The sequence below is a fragment of the Rhinolophus sinicus genome, chromosome 8 (genome assembly GCF_057876585.1).
Source record: "Rhinolophus sinicus isolate RSI-liver-muscle chromosome 8, RSI-T2T, whole genome shotgun sequence".
Taxonomy (NCBI): domain Eukaryota; kingdom Metazoa; phylum Chordata; class Mammalia; order Chiroptera; family Rhinolophidae; genus Rhinolophus; species Rhinolophus sinicus.
Window position 1 is genome coordinate 12,819,146 of NC_142508.1, and position 20,191 is coordinate 12,839,336.

Sequence of the window (20,191 nt, forward strand, 5' to 3'; positions counted from 1 at the left end):
ACCCTTGCCTACTCAGGGTTAGAAAGAAAGCATGAGTGAAAAACCTTTTTTGTTTAAGTCCCTGAGTTGTTCCTGACCCCAGTATGACTCAGCTTATCACTTCGACAGCCTCGGTCAACTCAGTCCATAACGGAAATGAACTTCTGACATTAGGTAGCATACACCTCTGCTTCAAGCAGGTACTTACTCAGCGTGTCTAGTTTCGATGTCCCTTCCATGAGTCTTAGTGTGTAAGCAAGGATGGGAAGGGCCTCAGGGAGTGACAGTGGCTCACCTTGTACCTCCTCACTGGCCCCGCCTCCCTACCCCTGCTCTATAAGCCACCACTGTATGAGTGTTCACAAGTTATGTGTTCGCTCCTTTATACCAGGAATGACAAACGCACATGCTTTGAAGGACCAAAGGAGTCAATATTTGGGGAGTAGTGGCCTATGGGGAAATGGAGAATGCGCGTATCCCTAAGAATACTCAAATCCAAAAAAAAGAAAAAGAAAAAAAAAAGTCCGTGTGAAGGAAGCACATTTGCAGGTCCGCGTGGGCCTGAGGTTGCAGGTTTATGACCCCTGATCTATAGAGTCCTTCACTGATGGCTGACCCCAGGCCAGGCTTGGCACTCCGCAGGGGTGCAAGGGAAAAACCACAAGTGAACATATAGGCTGGGTTACAGTCTAGATGGAGACGTTTATTTATTTATCCAACGGTGATGTAGCACTGGCTATTTACCAAGTCCACTTCTAAGAACTTTATGACTATCATTTGAAATCTTTACAACAATCCTCATTGTTCCCATTTTATAGATAAAAAGACTGAGGCCCAGAAACGGTGAGATATTCGCTCGAGATCACAGAGCTAGTAAATGGTAGAGTTGGGACTTACATGCAGGCAGCCTGGCCCCAGGGTCTGTGCTTTCAATCACAGCTCTGTGCTCTATCTCACAAGACCTAAGTGGATAAATAATACAAGGTAGGTTGTGGCAAGGACCTCAGTGATGAAATGATTGCCAGGAAGGATCCACTCTTTCACAAGGGTCCCTTAGTAGAGCCATTTCCTGGTCCATGTTAGGATAAGTTCCTATTTGTTGTTTATTAATGAATTAAAAGTGAATCACCTGTTTTGTCCATTTCTGCTTTGGCAAACTGATTTATTATTTCATTCAAGTGGCGTTCACTTAAGAAGATAGGCTAAATTCATTCTAAAGCCTCAAAAAAAGAATAAATGACAACACTTCACAGTTTGGCCATTTCTTGGCTTTACTCATTTAATTCGCTTTCGGCATGAAGTTGAATCATCTAAGTTTATCTGTTTGTATCAGTCTCAGGGCAGATCTCGGTTCTGTGGAACTGGAGGTTATTTGGGAGGCCTTAAGAAAGAAAATACAACAGTAAACGTAAAAAATTCAGCAGCAGGGGTTGTGACAGGGGCCTGTCCAAGGGAGAGAGGGCTTAGAAGTTAAACTCCATTGGTTTCATGGCAAATCAACTTTGGGTCTCTCACCTTTGATTCTTATGAGCATTCCACAAACAGCACCCTTCCTTTGCTCTTAATTTTCAATGTCTTCAAAACTACAATTATATCCCCGTTAAAAAAAAAAAAATGCTTCATGAAAACCAGAATTTAGGAAACATAATATTGGGGGCAAGTGTGCCTCCTTCTTCAAAGCGGTTTTCAGAAAAGTAGAATTATAGATACAGCCAGTACATGGCAGTGTTTTGCCTGTAAACCGCATAATTAAGTGTGATAGGTGGATGAGAGAGCAGAGAAATTTAAAATAGTAAGACGCTTTGCCAAGATGAGGCCAATGAAAACCAAATAAAAGTATCAGAAATCACAATTTACGTCAACGGACACATTATTGGATTCACGAAATTTTCCATTACATTGAATAAAAAGAGTCCATTTCATAGGACAGAGCAAACGGTAGAATTGCTAATATAGCCCAGACCTAACATAGCACCTGGGATGGAGAAGGTCCAATTCAATATATAGCTGCAGAATGAGTAAATTAATGAGTGACTGAATATGTATGTCTGACGAACAAGAAAAAGACAGATGGTGCTAACAGTGGTCAGAAGCCTCCCCAACGACCCTGACTTACAACTGCATCTTTCATTTCTAAACCATTAGCCAGCAATCTGGGGGAGGCCGCTAGATAGGTCCCCAGAGTCTCGCATTATAACAAATGTCTTTATGTTTAGAAATTTTTAAGTCTGTGATGGAATCAAATTCACAATTGTGGGTGTAATACACTTATGGGCGGAATTCTTTGAAGAACTGAGAGGAAAACGGTTTTAGAAGTGCTCCTGCTTCTTCCTTCCGGCCCCCCACAGTCCCCCATGTTTGTATTCACTCCCCCTCTGCTCCTGTGGATGTGATCAACACACTTTTCCCCAAACTCAGGATGCTCCATTCCACGGTATATCGTTTTTGGTCATTAAATAACAGGACTCAATATTAATGTTGGCCTTCTCCATCCTTCTTGAACAAAGTGTTTTCAAGCCAAGAATATTAAACTAGTCAACCGCTCTTTTCCCCTGTCAGACAAACAGCCAGCATCCTGAAATCACAGCTCATTTGTACCACACTGGCGTGAATGTTCAGACTCCATTTGTCTCCAGCTCTTAAAGGCTGGTGTTAGAGAGAATGATAGACATTTTGTTTTGAGTTAGCAAAAAAGGAGAAAAAATTACTAAGTAATAAGTTTGTCCTAAAATATCTGTGTCAAGGAATGAAGCTCTGCCTTCTCCTCTAGTAAAAGTCAATTTAAAAAAAATAAAAAAATCTAGATTTAATTTGACATTAAGTTGGACCTGGGATACAGAGAATAGGACGAAGGAAAATGTTTCGGTTTTTTTGGTGTTTTTTTTTTGCCCTCGGATTCAGTGCTTGTTCTACTTAATCCTACCAGAGGACTGTTGCATGGAATAGTGCAAGATGTTCACAACGTTGCTCTGCTGAACACCCCAAAGCAGAGTCTGGAAGCATCTGAATCTCTGTCCTACAACTGTACAAATCCCATCACAGCTGAAACCTCAGGTGACGCTTTTGGTAGTTTTGGTTGAAAGCTAAATTGCACAATTATTCTTTTTCTCTTTACAGCATACTAACTCATGCTTATTGGAACGAAAGGCGGAAAGTTCTAGACAGGAACTCCTGGCAGCGCTGTCTGTTTCTCAAACTGCTATCTGTGCTCCCATCTCAGTTTGTCCACCCTCACACAACTTCTTCCCATCAACAGCCATGCTAGGCAGCGACGTGTGCTTCCACAGAGGTGCCTCTTAAGGCCAGGTGCAATTCCCTGGCCAGGAAAACTCCATAATTTGGCCAAAGTTTAAAAACTTGCACATGGAGATGCTGGAATGTCCTCTTTTCCTCCTTATCATGAAGGTTTCCAGAAGGTTGGGAAGGTCATGGGAATCTGTATTCCTCATGTCCTCTCAAACCCTAACCAAACATGAGTTCATTGGGTATTTTCCTCCTTAATACAAGGACCTGAAAGCAGTCTACCTAGGGTGTGACTTTTAGGGAAGGGAGAGGATTCACGACCTTCTCACTAAGGAGCCTCGTTCTAAAGCAGGGGTGTCAAAACTGCGGCCCGCAGGCCAGTTGCAGTCCGCAATCCATTGTTAATTGACCTGCAGCAAATTCCAAAAATACATTTAGTTTACTTAAATAAACCAGGTGAGGCAATACGTGTTTCACCTCGAGTGAGTGGCCCGGCTGTTTGTGTATTTTACTGCATATGGCCCTTGGTGAAAAACGTTGAAAAAAGTTTAGACACCCCTGTTCCAAAGCCACAACCAGAAATCTGCAGGAAAGGTTTCTCGTATGAGAAAGACCCGTTCAGATCCTGCTGTTACGAGTGTGGGCACACTTGAACTAAACAGGAGACTGAACACTTTGTCAAGAGTATCCAGGGAGGCTTGTTCAGCAAAACTCAAGGAAAAAGGAAGAAAAAAACCCTTCTCTTTCCACTCCATCTGGAGCTTCCAGTGACTCTCAAAATATTGGCCCATAGAGGTTATAAAATCTCCCATTTATGGTGTTCTAAAACAAGGGCGAAGCCTGCCCACAACTCAAAGCACTTCTTTTACATGTGCATAGGAAAATTATCTTTCTCTCCAAGTCCTTTTAGCTGCTTGAAATTAATGAAACACAGTCAGGAGGCACCTATGCTGGCCACTGGCCACCATTCATTTGGAACACTCCACGTAGGCCATTCATAGATTGTAGAGCTGTTTTCTCTTGACTTCAAAATTTCTCCTTTCTCCTTTTAGGTAAATAACAATTTGCATAAAAATCACTGACTTGGGTGTCATTGACATTTTGGGTAGCTACGAGAAAATTGGCATCTTTTTCCTGGCTACTCAAAGAACACCAGGAAGAAAGTGTAGAAGAAGGTACTTGAAGAAAGCTGATATCTCAAAGTTCATTTAAAAAAATGGATGGGGTATGCAGAGAAGGAGGAAGCTTCCAGACCTCTGATAGCCTTTTTTGCTAATAATCAGACAATGCAAAGAACAATCAAGGGTTTCTGCTAAAGAAAAGAAGTAAGAGAGAGAAAAAGACAAAAAAGCAAGGAGAGAAATTAAAGGAAAGGAAATAATACTTTAGAAAATAAAAAGGAACAAAGGAACACCTTTACTCCTTTTACTTGTATCACCGTCAGCAGGAAAAATTAGGGAAATTAAGCACTGGGGTAAACGTGGCTCCATTAGAAATGACATTTGATGGCGGCGCCCAGAGAGAAGCTTGAATGGTGCTCATGACCCATGGCCCATCCACCCTCCACCAGTCCCCGTTCTGGCCTGGCCATGAGTCCCTAAAATGTTTCCCAAACTTCCTCTAGGGCACAGGTGGTGTGGGGAGACCAGCAGGGGGGGCCATGGAGGGAGTTTAGGATGCAAAAGAGGTACATTCCTCCCAATTGGGCCCTTTTCTGTCTAGACGAGATGATGTTCCATGGCATCCAACCCCCAGAAGGGACCTGTCTCTGTCTCTTTGGACATTAAGGAGTCTAATCCCAGCCCTCTCCTACTGTCTGACAGCTCTGATTGGCCGATGAAGAAGATGGTCCCAAAGGAAAGTATTGATGTATGAGATCCCTGGACAGGCAGGTGGAGGAGTGAAACACGTGCTCATGGGTGGAGTGAGCTAGAGGGGAGCAAAGCTGGGTAGGGAAAGCCCCACTGGAATGGTTTGGGGCATAAGCCACCAAAGAGAAGACACAGAAGGAATAAAATAGGACCAGAGAAAGGAGAGCAGAGAGAAATAGATAGACAGGGGCATACACATTACCTAACATGCATGTTCTTACAAACCCTCATTAGAAGCAGCATATAGATTTCTCCCTCTCAGGAGGGACCCCTCCTGTTACTTATCAGGAAAACTTTCTACACACAACTTTTGGTGGCATTTTTTAAACCACTGCTTCTTTCCTTCTACACAACCTTGCTGGGTGGCCTCATGCACTGTCCTGGTTTGAACTCCTACATGTAGGTTGTGACTGTGGACATCTCTATTTCTAGTTCTCTCTTGAACTTCATATCCCCTGCGTATCCCTTGCCTTCTAGACACAGGCCCTTGGCTGTCCCACAGGCTCTCAAACTCAATAAGCCTCCATCAGGACTCGCTGTCCTTCCCTCTTGGTTCCCAGTGTTCTCAAGGAAGAGTGACCTTATCTGGGGCAAGTACGTGGTATTCACTGTCTCCTACTTCTTTGCGGAGAGATGTTCACTCTCCTGTGATCAGCCAATCATAGTTCATTCAATCATTTAATAAATACTATTAACTGTCTACCATATACTAAACCTCCTCAGTGGCCCTAAGAGATGTAAAAGGCACACTCTTCAATTTCAAAAATTATGTAATGTCATACGGAAATGAGAGCTGTACACAAAAGACTATAACAAATTATAGAAAAACCAAATGCTCTCAGAGAGATATAGATGCTAAGGGAATCCAGGAGAGGAGAATTAGAAGGAAACCCATATGCAATAAACTAAAAATCAGCCATTAGAGGAAAAAATGCTGATGAGGTGTTAATGGACGGAATTGTGTTTCCCCCAAATTCATATATTGAAGTCCCAATCCCCAGTACTTCAGAATGTGACTGTATTTGGAGATCAGGTTTTTAAAATAAGGTCATTAGGGTGGACCCTCGCCTGTTATGACTGGTGTCCTTATAAGAAGAGAAAATCTGGAGGGAGGAATGGACGGAGGGAGAGAAGACACACATGCAGGGAGATAGTCAGGTGAAGACACAGAGAGAAGACAGCTATCTGTATGTTGAGGAGAGAAGCCTCAGAAGAAACCAAGCCTGCCGACACCTTGATCTTGGACTTGTAGCCTCCAGAACTCTGAGAAAATAAACCTCTGTTGTGTCAGCCACTCAGTCAGTGGTCGTTTGCTATAGCAAAATCACCAGTGTGTGTGCAAAGGGGAGCTTATTCCCGCTGGAAGACTGACTCATCTCCTTCTTTCCTCAAGTCATCAGCATACTTTGCAGGAAGTGAGGCCTTCATCATTGTGTGGGGACTGTTTTGCTTAAGATATTGCATAGGAAGGAACAAATTTCAAAAAACAAAGCAAAAAAATCAGATTACAAAACAACTCCTTCTAACATTGATAGATTAATTGCCTGGTAAGTAAACTATGAACAGCATAGCAGAAAGCTTGGTTTCTCACAATGCATCTTTTAGTGCAAGGATTTAGAAAATCAGGCAATAGGTTATATAACACTAAGAGCAGAATCCCCTCCCCGCCAAATCACATTAACCTCTACTCACAGGTAAGCAATCAGATATCCACGTTGAAGACTTCCGGTTGATCACCAATCCGTATGGAATTCGATTGGATGATACTAGAATGTTTTAATGATACCTGGAATAAAAGGAAGATGGAAACATAATTAAGTGGAAAGAATTATTGTTCATGTAGACTATATATTTTAAAATATCATTTCTTCCTCAGGTACTGCGGTTAGTTAGGACCTTAAAGGGGAAATAAGGCATAGATATAAATAGATATTGTGTATTTGCATTTTAAAGAAAATCAAGACAATTATTACGGAGTCAACCCCTGAATTATTCTAAATAATGGGGTAGAAAAGGTGGCATAGTTAATATAAAACAGGGTGTAGTACACATGCCAATAGTCAAAGTCAAAGGCCTTAGAACACAGCCAAGGACACCCCTTCTCTAAACTCAACCCTTAAACCTTTTAAGCTTCTGACTTTCAAAGACCCTTCGCTTTGCCCAAAGTCTTCTGCTGTTGGTGGTCGGGAACTTGACCAGTTGTGGAAGATGAGGCTCTGGAGCATTATAAATAATTATAGAAATGAAGCAGTCGATAATCTAGGGTTAACTCTCTTTCACTTGAAACACAGCAATACATCTTAAACATTAGAAGGACCAAAGAAATAGTAACTGTGACAGTAAATCACCATCACACCCCTAAACCTGTCCCAATATGATACAAACAAGGGCCACTAATGACTAGGGGAAATGCAACTTTGGGCCTTTAATGTTTGCGTTTCGTTTAGTAGAATAATGGGTCTCAAGCTGACCTTAAGAGCATACCTTGCTTTTCCCCCATCCCCACCCTCTGCCATTTTGCATTGGAAGAAAACAGAAGCTCACAGAGATTAAGGGACTGGCTTGAAATGGCACTGCTCGAAATTGGTCCTGGGTTCCTGGATTGTCATTTCAGGTTTCACAGGTAAAGAACAAAACCCATAAATCAAAACAAAACAAAAACCTGCCTACTGTGTCATCTTTGGCTTGTATCTATCTCAGAAAGTTTGTTTTGCAAACTAGGCATCGGGGAACTTTGAGCACCTCCTAAGGTAGGCAGCAAAACCAGGTGCCTTTCCTTTTCCTGAGCATCACTCAGACTCTTTAGTTCTCTTCCTTCAGCATCTACCACCTCTTCCTACTCATCCCACATGCACATACTAAGCAATTGCTGCACTGTCGATACATCTGAAGTACCTTGCTAAGCATACTGGGAACGTGGGTCATGACTTAAGGAGCCAAAAAACTAGTTGGAGTGATAAAACATACAATTACACTTGTAGGTTACAAAGTCAGAAAGTGGTAAGAGCTCTATATCCCATTTAAATTCCTTTTCTTCGACTATGGGCCAAATTTTGGAGGTCGTTTCTATAAGTCTGAGGAGAGGGGTACAAGAAAATCTGTGAGCCATCATCTAGCTGGAAAGCTTGACTAAACCTGGCACATAATTTGGTTCCGTATAGTTCCCAACCCCTTGCCAGAGCCCAGTAGGGCATTACGAAATGAATAGTGAATGAATGAATAAACAGAACCCATGGACGAGTTTCAGGGAAGATTGTGAATTCCCCGAAACTGCAGGCCAAATTTTGTGTGTTTTAGCTTTCATTGATTTCCCAAAGCAGTCTCTGCTCCCTTTCTGCACCCACACCCCCAATTAACAACCACTTGCTAAGCGATTTGCAGAGTACTAGACGATGGGATTTAGATGAGAACAAATTACAAAGTGTGTTCTTATGAGTAAATTTATAAAGAAATGTGGATTGAGTGGCCTCTATGTGCCAGGAGCAGAATGGGTATACAAAAATGAGCAAACAGCCGTTACACTTGGCCTCATGGCTCTTATGGTGTACTGTCCCCCTAAAATGGGGGTTCTCAGACTGGCTATATATCAGAATCTTCGGGAGACATTTTTGGTTTTGGTTTTTTATTTATTTATTTATTTTTTAAATACCATATGGGATACTCCACAGAAGTGCTCAGGAATTTGCACCTGAAAAAAAGTTCCCTACTTTTGGCTGCTGATGTAGATTATAGTACCCACCCCACAATGACCTCCCAACCTTGACCCTCAGGATTCAGTGAAAGCATAGGAGACTAGAAGAAAGCAAGGAGTGACTTGCCTCAATTGTAAAGGAATATACTTGGAGACATTTACATTTACAGAGAAAAAAATTCACAGTACCTTCCCCCAACCCTCTGGCAGGGTCAGTATTTATTTGTCTAGTTTCACTTATCCCTGTTCCCAATTCCCTCTGTATTTTTATTTTTAAATTTGGGAATGAATTTTTAAAAAAAGGAAAGGAAGAAAATGCTATCAGAGGAAAACAAATTTTTTTCAGTCCACGAACTCTCTTGTTAGTGAGGCAAAGATAGAAAGGCTTTTAAGAGAAACCATACAGTGAACGGCAAAATGACTAAAAGTAGAGCTTGTCTTCAGATCTACTTTCCCTTTTATTTTCAGATTTAGGATCAAAGGGCCAGAGAGTTGATAAAACCCTCACACCTTGTTTTAAGATCTTTCTCTACCATCAGTGACATCGCAACTTCAAATAAATGCCTGGGTGAACCATTACTCACTGATTCCTTTCAGCCATTGATTTTAATTCACTGCCCCCGACACAGATTGTGGCTGCACTGGCCCAGTGGCAGTTACTGGAATTTTCTGCAGGCAAGGATGAATCTGGACTGGACATGGTGAGGAAGGGAAAGACCGAGATGAAGAAAGAGGGGAAGGGAGAGAGAGAGAGCTGGACTGCGTTAGACAATTAAGTGGGTTTTCCTTCCATAGTCTCCTTCCCAGCTAGTGTCAAATAGGCAGATGCAATTCATTGTCTCTTTGATTGAACCATACTGAAGCATGTGGGGAAATTTGGGTTTTATATGAAAGCATTCATTCGCTATGGGAGAATCAAGGCATAATAAAAGGAAAAGAGGAATTTCTCTTCCAATTAGGTTTTTAGTCCTCCAAGAATAGTGATTTTCTTAAAACCCTCAGGATGCCTCTAGCCAAAGCCATTCAGTAGCACAAGAAACAGAAACGCGCACCTTCCAGATTACACAAATGGAAAAACATTGCCAGTGCATATTTGCAAAAAGTGGTTAAAATTCTACTTTAAAATTCTTCACAAATGTTCACAAAAAGATGCCATTTCTCAAACACATACCAAGGGTTTGGATGATGGAGAGGATCTCAAATGATAATTTATTATACCAGGGAATTACCGCAAAGGTTGAATTAGGGATCACTTTTAAAAATGAGTGATTTTGTAGAGTCAACAAGAAGAACCTGGTTTTAATCAATTAAAAAATTTACCTTATATATGGTCACATTAGGACCCCTTGATTTCAACATTAATATTTGTGTTAAAAAAAATTCTCCCGTGACTCTTTTATAATATGCGCTGCTTTTATTATGGAGGTAATAATAAGTGTGTAGTAGGGTATTAGTGCCAGGTCCTGCTCTAATCCATCTCCTTAGATCACTATAGCGACAAGGACAAATAAGCCTGATGGTGGTATTACAGGGATACATGCCCACATCATTCATTCACTGAGTGAGTACTCTAAGCCAGAATGGGACCCATTGTGATGGAGCCAAGACTCAGCCTTCATGAAGCTTACATTCTGGTGGGTACAGACAACACACATTTGCTCTAGTGAGTAAATAAAACAGCATGTTGTGACAGAGGGCCACTGGAGGCTGGATGAGGAGGGATGGTCTCCCTGAAGAGCAGATAGCTCGGCTGAAAATACATTTCTAGAAATGACCAACCCTTGTGAAGATCTAGGGAAAGAGCATTCCATGAGGAGCGCTTGAGAATCCTGGTGCGAGGTAGAGGCTTTGATGAAATGACTATGTGCTTTGTGTGCATGAAACTCTTGCAAGTCATGTGGTCCAGAGGGGATTCAGGTGTATTTGTCCTTTAGTAGAATGTGCTACTAAAAGGTGTGCTAAAAGATGTACTCAACAAAGGGACTTGACCAAACAATGACCCTCAAAGTGCAACCTTTGCTGGAAATCAGGAGGGGTGCAGTGGGTCTAATGACCTGTCCCTATTCATAGAGGACAGTGCCAAGGTCACACATGGCCACCTGTGCATCCAGTGCCCAGAAGGGCACAGGTCCCCCCCGTACCTCCTTTCACTGGAAAACTTAAAGAGTACTGTTTTCTGTGGGATTGTGTGAGCTGCCTTCTCTCTGTGCACTAGAGGATAAGGCAGAATATTTCTTAATAATGGACAGAAGAATGAAAAGCTACAGGACATATCCTTGGAATGGGAAAGGAATGCTAAGTAGCTATTTCAGTCTTATTTGGCAGGAAGTCACATAATTTGTGTGGATAGAAATTAAAATATTTAAAAATAGATCTATGGGCTTTAGAATGAGCCAGTAACAATAAAACGTAACTAATTGTCTCTTGTGAATTGTCTCTGTTTTACATGTATAGTTGAACATGGGAGTGAGGAGTATTTTAGAAGGGAAGAAATATGTGATCTTAGGGAATATGGGTCATGTAAATAAATACCAATGAGTGAATTGACCTTCACCGAGTCATTTGACCACTCCTGGCCCCTCAATTCTTTCATATATAACATGAAGCATTTGGAATAGATATTTAAGATTCCTCCAACTCCGATGGTTTGTGTATAATTCTATGGTCTTTTAAGGAAAAACAGTTTTGTGGATGTCTCAGTATCTGTGAATGAATGACCTTATTATGGTTGTGAATAAAACAAGTCCAATCGACTTAGTTCTTTCCAGCATCTAACAGGGTACTCAGAGAAGGGGATTGCTTTTCAGGGACCACCTACTTCCACCCATGCTCCATCATTTCTAAGAGGCGAGTGCATTTTATTGCTCTAAGAGAAATAATAACATATTACATAGTAATATCTATAATTTACTAAATGCCTACTAGGTGCAAGGTACTTGATATCTGTTACCTCACTTAATCTTTAAAAGAAAACTGTAAGACCACTTGTTTTTATTATCCCCATTTGAAAGAAAGGAAACAGATTCAGATTCACTACCACATAGTTAAGAAATAAGAGTTGGAATTGCACTGAGATTTGTTTGATTCCAAAGCTCTTTCTATGATTGAACACTTGGAGTAATCATAGCTGCCAACGTTGACATTTCTTTTACCATTCTGAGAGCTATACAAAGAAAAACAGCTTTGGAGGAAGGTCTTAATGAGTCTGCTTAATGTATGTAGACTGCCTTTGGTGTTTGCGTTTAATGGAACAGCTTATGGCAGTCCAATGTTCTCGTTGAGAACAACTAGAAAATCTGGATAAAGTTCCCCCCCCAAATAGCCCCAAAATCTATTTGAAGGCATCAGAGAGCTGCTGCAGTAATCAAGACGTAAGGGACCAATATCTGGAGAGAAGGGAGGCCTGGATAAGTGTTTGCTGAATCCTTAAGATAAAGAAGATAAGAGAATGTAAGAGAATTAAAAAAAAACAAGCAGAAATTTCAGCTGTCTCATGGAGCTGAGGAGGCAAACCTTCAGGTTCAAGAAGGAAGAAGCATTTTGGAGTTGATAGAGCCGTTCCATATCTAACTGTGGTGGTAGTCACACAACTGTGCATTTGTCAAAACTTGCAGAACTATACACTAAAAATAGTACATTTTACTGTATGTAAATTGCACTTTGATGAAAAGTGGAAGCGAGAAAAAAAAAAGAAGACCGTATCTTGAGATATAATTTCAGTTAGGACCCTTGGAGAGCTCATCTGGGAAGAGGGGCAAACTGGAGGTTGATGGCGTCAGACCAAATGGCAGATGAGTTTCAAATAACCTCAGCCCTAATTCAACTAAAGGGAATGTCCTCAACTCTATCAAACTATTTAAAGATAGAATAACCTTATCTGAAAGAAGGTAACATCATCTAGCACTTCAACTGCATACTCATGTCGAAAAATAGAAAACCAAATATTAACTTTTATGTAACACCATATCCCCTTTCCACTCACAAAAATAATTCAAGATTTATTGTAGATCTAAACGTGAAAACTTATACATTAAAACTTTCAGAGAAAAAAGTAGGAAATATCTCTACGATCTTAAGAGAGGCAAAGATTTTGTAAACGGGTCATAAAAATCATTCACCATAAAGGAATAAAATCGATAAATTGTACTGCATTAAAATTAAGAACCATATAGAGAGTGAAAAGGCAAGCCGTAGATTGGGGAAAAAATATTAGCCATACATATATATCTGACAAAGGACACACTGTATCCAGCATATATAAAGAATGCCCACAAATCAATAATGAAAAGATAGATGACCCAATATGGGTAAAGATTTCAATAAGTACTTCACAAAAGAGGATATTAAGACGGCCAATAAGCATATAAAAAGTGCTCAATCGCATTAATCATTAGAAAAATCCAAATTTAAACTACACATGACTAGAACAGATAAAATTTAAAAGACCACCAATTCAAAATGTTGGAGAGCAACTGGAATTCTCCCGCACTGCTGTCGGAATGTACACTGCTACAATCACTTAGGGAAAATATTTGTCAGTATCTGCTAGAGCTGAATATTTACAAACCCTGTGCCCTAGAAATCTTACTCCTACAAAACAAAAATCCAGGCTTATATTCATCAAATAATATGAACGAGAATGCACAAACTCTTCATTAATAGCCATAAACTGGAAATCGCCTCCATATCTATCTATAGTAAAATGGATAAATTGGGGCAGGCAAACAATGACATACTACTGTACAATAATTACAATAATCTAAGTATTGCTCAGGCAATGAGTTTCAGAAACAGAATGTTCAACAACAGACATCCCGCACACAAACACGCATACATGTTCTAGCATTCCATTAGTATGAAATTCAAAAACAGACAAAACCAATACTCAGTTGAGTAGAAACCAGAACAATGGTTATCCTGGGGCAGTGGTGAGGAGGGGAGGAGGCATGACTGCAAAAGTGGGTGCAGCTTCCGGGGTGCTAACAGTGTTCTGTTTCCTGATCTGGGTGCTGACTGACCCTGTTGTGTTCATCTAGTGAAAATCCATCATGCTGTAGAATTATGACTTAAGCACTTTGCTGCATGGTATACATCAATAAAAAGCATTGTTGTTATAACATGTGAATGGAAAAAAATAAAGCCTCAGTCTGGAAAGGTGACAAGTACAGGGAATTTATGAGCTCAAAATACATAAAATCATAAAAGTTCAATATCTCTGGTCATATATTACACCAGTAGGAAAATAAAATAATGAAAAGAAACACAAACAATGAGAGAAAACAATAAGGTAATACAAATCAGTGTACTCTGCAGGGGGAAAATTGTAGTCGGGAAGGCTGGGATCGATTTGGCCCGTTATTTCTAAATTAAAAGTCAACACTGGATTATTTACCAATGACTTAGTGAACTTTCCATATATATTTTTTGGCTTACTGCATCTTAGAAGGGAAATATTGAATGTTTTTGCAAGTGCCCCATAGCAAAGCAATTCAAATACAGGGTCTACATATCATTTTAATTTGTCATGAAACGTCAGGGTATTCGGCCCCTTGCTTGTGAACCATCCTTTCTCCTCTTCACTTTCCATCACCTACCTTCCCAAATCTATCTCCAGTGGCTCATATGTGCATCAAGCCTTTGCACAGGTTTCCTCTTTATTCGTTTAAATTGTGTGTTTCCTTTTTAGTTTTTGCCTGTGTATCTTGAGTACCATTTGTCTATTGTATGCTTGTATTTCAATGTAAATTTTTATGTCTGTGGGAGAATCTCTTGTTTTTCATGAGATATATGCTTCATGGTACTATGGAATTATTTATATGGATATATAGATATTGGTGTAAATTAGTAGATCAGAGGGACAAAATCTATTGATAAGATACTGTGGTAAGAATTTAGCTATCGAGCAGGCTATAAACAAAGAGAGACCAAAGAAATGGTTGTAATTATCCAAGAAAAAATCAGTTACTCAACGAAAGGAAGACCTCTCCTGGCATTCTGCAACAAACAGATTCACTGGATTGCTGGCCAAGCTTTCAACTACTCACTTGGTTTGGGCATAGGTCTTTCCCTTGAAAGCAGCATGGAATTGTGAAAGAAGGCAGGCTGTGGGCTCATAATAGATATATGACCTTAGGAAAGTGCTTTGTTGGATATCAGTTACTCATTTGAAAATAAGGATGGAAACAACTGCTTGAAGGGTTTGCCCTCTTCTGTGCCTCTGTGGTGGCATTGCCACACTGGACTGTCATTGTATGACTATGGCTTTCTTGATGGAAATGACATGGTCTGGTCAATAATTTGTCTCAAGCATTTAGCCTACTCCCTGGCATATAACATATGCTCCATAAAGGTTTGTCAGGTGAGTGAATGAAGGAATGAATGAGATAACATATAAAGCGCCTATTAGTGAACCTACAAAGCTATAGGCCCCCAACCAGCACTAGCATCTTTTCTTCCTCCATCCTTGTTATTCTGTACCTGGAAAGCAGAATAAATCAAACCTGTAGCTTGTTTCTATACCATTAAGTGGCCAGGGCTAGCAATGGGAGCCAGGGAAATATGACCGAATTCCCCTTAACATTTCGTGGAATGCAAAGGCTATAGCTTAGATATATATTCTCAGAGGAGCCAATTTTGTACAAGTATGAAGAAGAAAACATTTTTTTTTTTTTTTTTGCAACAGAACAAGATCACGTGAGAGTACAAAAGAAGGACTTCAAGGTCTTAAAAGAGTGCCTAATTGCTGTAGCCTATTCCTTTTTCCCTTGGTCTTTTTTAAGATTAAGAATTATCCATGATGCTATTTGTACGAGCCAGGATCTTTCGATGGTCAATAGAAGAATGGGAGAGGATTTTTACAGGCAAGATAATTTCTGATCGGAGAAGCAATACAAATGTACCCACGGCAGGGTGAATGGCAGATTATTTTTAAGTTTTATGAAGCGTTCTCGACTTGTCTGAAGCCAATAGGAAAGAGAAAGTCATTGATGGCATTATGGAATTTCTGGACTTCTTATGGGAAAGTAGCTGACATCAGTATGTGATACGTTCCCTGTGACTACAAACATATAGGACATTGACTCCCGAGAAAAAGGTAATCTTTCTCTTTAAAGAATCATGGTGTTCCTGCAGCTCGAATTTGGTTTTACTACCACACATCAAGAAAGACCTAATGGAGATATTAAAACGTCCAAATACTGTGGCAAGGCAGGGCAGTTGTTTCTGTTGTCACCACCACCACCACCACCATCATCATTATCATTATCAACAAGCACTGATTTTTGTTGTGCTATTTGTAAGGCACTGTGTTAAATACTTAGGTTCCGATGAGTGATAAGAAATGTCCACTTAATTCGTATGTATATTATATTTTCCAGTAGATACAGTCACTTCTGCCTATGTGTCTATGTATGGCTTCTTGAATTTTTTTATCGAGTGTATATTATTTATCAGTTATTATTGTATTTTTAAATAACAGTGTCATTAAGATATAGTCCATATACCGTACACTTCATCCATGTAAAGTGTAGGATTCAATAGTTTTTAGTATATTCAGAGTTGTGAACCATCACCATGATCAATTTTAGAACATTTTCATCACCCCAAAAGAAATCCTTTAGCCATCACCCCCCCCCCGCCATTTCCTCTGTATCTCCCAACCCTGAGCACTAATCTATATTCTGTCTCTATAGAGTTCCTTGTTCTGAATATTTCATATGAATAGAAACTTATAATATGTGACCTTTTGTAACTCAGTTCTTTCACTTAGTACAATGTTTTTAAGATTCATCCATGTGGTAGCATGTATCAGTACTTCACTCCTTTTTAAGGCCAAATAATATTCTATTGTATGGATATATCACATTTTGTTTATCCATTTGCCTGTTGATTGTTTCCATTTTTGACTATTATGAATAATGCTGCTATAAACCTTTACGTACAAGTTTTTGTATAGACTATGTTTTCATTTCTTTGGGGTACATACTTGGGAGTGGAATTGCATGGTCATGTGCTAATTCTATGTTTAATCATCTGATGGACTTTGAGACATTTTTCCAAAATGGCTGTACCATTTCTATTCCCATCATCAGTACATGAGGGCTCTGATTTTCCTACATCCTTGCCGTGCAAAGTAAATAAGTTGGAGAGATCTGCTGTACAGCACAACTTCAGGCATACAGAATATGTTTAATAATTGTCAGTTTAACTGAACTGAACTCATTTGATTCCAGTATACTCTCAATGTATGGACAATCTCATCAATGAACTTGGGACTCAGGAATTTTGCATATTCACAAATAGGCAATGTCCTAATTCAGTACTTTCTGATTGAGATAATCGGTCATCAAAGCAATTGAATTATTTTTTTTCAATTCAGTCAACTCTGGCAAATTTAAACACACTTCATTGATTTAGTGAATCGAGTTTCATATTCCTGTTGTATAATATGTACTCATTTCTTTGAAGTCTTCTTAAAACTTTTTCTAGTGTTAGTTTTGACTATGGATTGAAATTTAAGTACCTAAGGACAGAGCTGTAGATTATCTTTCTTTGGTGGCCAGTTGCTTAAGATGAGCAAAAACACAAAGCAAAATAACACCCAAAGGGGAGTAATCCTGTTCCTCTTCACCTTCTCACCAGCCAGTGCTGTCCACCTCTCTCTTCCACCCCAGAGCTATGAGCCAAGACCTAATCCGAAGACTTGGGATCTGTCACTGTAAAGCACAAAACTCTGACATAGGGAATTTGGGCAACGGGAAGGCTCAGGGCTCAGGTCAGAACCTAGAATCACCTTGTCCTACCCTACCCATGTGAAACCATCCGTGTGTGCAGCTCCAAAAAAAATTCACGGGTTGGTGTCATTCCTCAGCATTTAAAAGAAAGCCTGCTTCTGCATTCTCTATTTGCACATCCAATGGAGAAAAGAAGCCAACAAAGGCTGCAATCCTATGGACCAAATACAGAAACCTTTGCTCTAGAAAATTGGTAGAACATCACACTCCTTCTGTCTGTTCATCATCACCCAGTAATCGGTCTGTTATTGTCTTGGAAACTGGACATCAGCAAACACAGCAAAATAACAATGCACAGGGGACCATTTCATGCACAGGGCCCTGGGAAGGGCCAGTGGAATTCCTCTGATCAGTCTCCTTTTGACTTTTTCCCATAGACCCTGGTCGCGCACTGAAATGTCTGGAATGCTTGGTAGCGATGAAGTGGGTTGGTCACAGGGCAATTACGCTTCTATCGTCAATGAGATCAGCCACTTGTGGACTGATTTCTAAGTGACTTGCGGTATCACAAATGAGTTAAGAATACAAATACATAGAGCCCTTTTACAGTAAACAGAGTTTTCACATCCCTTTTCTCAAGTGATTTTCATGCAACCCTGGAGGTCAGGAAGACAAATATTATTGGCAACATTTTACAAATGGGACTTGGAGAGGTTAAATGGTTTACCCCAGGCCTCTCAGCTAGTAGTGGGTAGATCTGGGTTCCCAAATCTGTTCTCTGCAGAACAGAAAACCATTCTGTCTCTGTTGGGTTACTTAACAGCCAAGGTCATTTAGCAGGAGCTGGTTATTTTTATTTTAAGACAAATTAATCACTGTATTTGTTTTTAGATCCATCCACTGCTTGATTCCCAACTGCTACCATGGATAAAAATTTTCAAAATAACCATCTTGAGATTTATTCTTTGTGGCCCTTGGAATTTAGACTGTCTTTGCAGGAAACGCATAGTGGAGAGAGTCTAACAAGTAATAAATACTTCCAGCAACTGTCATAACCCCAAAGCCCTTGAACATCAGAATAGATCTGCTAAGGTATGGTAGCCCACCACCATGGCCCACCCCCATGGCTTTCCGCATGGAATAGCTCACAGTGTTACTACTGGTGCGATGTGTCATCAGAAATTTCAGGTTCCATGTGGTTTACTTCTTTGAAACATTAGGAAGGATTCAAGATAATGCCTATGAACTTGACTCTCACTCAACTGAATTCTAGACATATTTCTTGAATGGAAGAAAAAGGCCTACCTATGTGTGTCCCTGTAAGTTGGTTTCACATATGTCGCATGGAGAAAACAATTTAGATATTTGCTTTTCTACTATTCTTCTCTCATGAGACAAAACAGCAGGCCCTGTATGGGCTTCTATTTTCAGTTACTAAATGGAAGTTGCTAAGGAGACTGTAGAGATGGTGTCAGCCATGATGTCTGCCCTCACACAACTAACTCCCAAGTGTGAAAATAAATATTAAACTATGTTTTATCCACTTGTTTTTGTTTTTTTCGACTTGAATTCTTTTATTTATTTATGTTTTTACTTTTATTGTGGGAAGAACACTTAACGTGTGATCTACCCTCCAGACTTAGTTCACGTCTGTATCCCCAGTGCCTCACGTAGTTCTCAGCGCATATTAGTTTCTCAATAAATATGTGCTCAGAATAAATAAATGAGGTCCCCGGGTGTTGAAATGTTTCTGTTTCTAAATCCTGATTCACTATCCAGTATCTTTCATTCCAGGACGAGACTGAAAGTGGATACAAGGTGGACTGAAGCCTGGTCCCGACATTTTTCCTGGTGATTATATTAGGTGGTTGATGGTAATGTGAACAATATTCCATTTCAATCTGTTGGAGCCACAAACTTCAGCCCAGGTTGCTATCTTTAAAAACAAACGTGTGTGTTATTAACCAAGTGGAGTGAAGATATGGATGGGTCAATGAAACCCATGTCCACATTAATACAATATTTCAAATTGAACATCCTATAATAAATGATAACATCTTTTAAACATAGCAATGCCTCTATTCTATGCCAACAAAAATACCAAGAGAAGACTCATCATGGTCAACCTTTATAGCTGAGTTGATTGAATTAAATGAAAAAGATAAATTAGTTCAATAAAACTTTTTGGGCAATTGTCTCCAAATAATTATCGGGCAGTTCTCTGTTACTTTTTGAAATGACAATTCTGGCATTATGAAGGCACAATTATTGGCTGACTAGAGCTAATACACACATCTTTAAAATGTGTTTTTCAGTTTCATAAGGGAAAGTTCGAAAGTATACGTTCCAGAGATGACAACAATTTTGTATATTTGGAACATAAAATGTGATTGAGACAAATTACTGTGAAAGAATGAAAAACAAATGACTGAATAACTTGAAACATCTAAGCTTACATGCACATGCCATCCGAGAAGCTTAAATACAACTGCAAATACATTATGTGAAATATACAAGAAGAATGACGGAAGAAAACATTCAATTTAGTCAGAATTTAAAAGGTATTGAGGCTGCACAGATACTTAGATTGTTTGGGGGAGTCTCTCTCTCTCTTTCTCTGAACACTTTCATCTCCTGATATGGCTCAAAAGGAAAAAAAACTCAGAGATGAAAAT

At 39.8% G+C, this 20,191-nt stretch overlaps 1 protein-coding gene across 5 annotated transcripts in view; it reads right to left on the bottom strand.

Moving 5' to 3' along the window:
• Positions 1 to 20,191, bottom strand: part of CALD1 (caldesmon 1) — a 195,213-nt gene that overhangs the window by 105,675 nt on the left and 69,347 nt on the right. For all 5 annotated transcript variants that reach the window (XM_074315350.2, XM_019750901.3, XM_019750894.3 and 2 more), the window contains exon 2: positions 6,786 to 6,879. The gene's annotated coding sequence lies outside the window, so the exon portion shown is untranslated. The remainder of the gene's footprint in view (positions 1 to 6,785; positions 6,880 to 20,191) is intronic.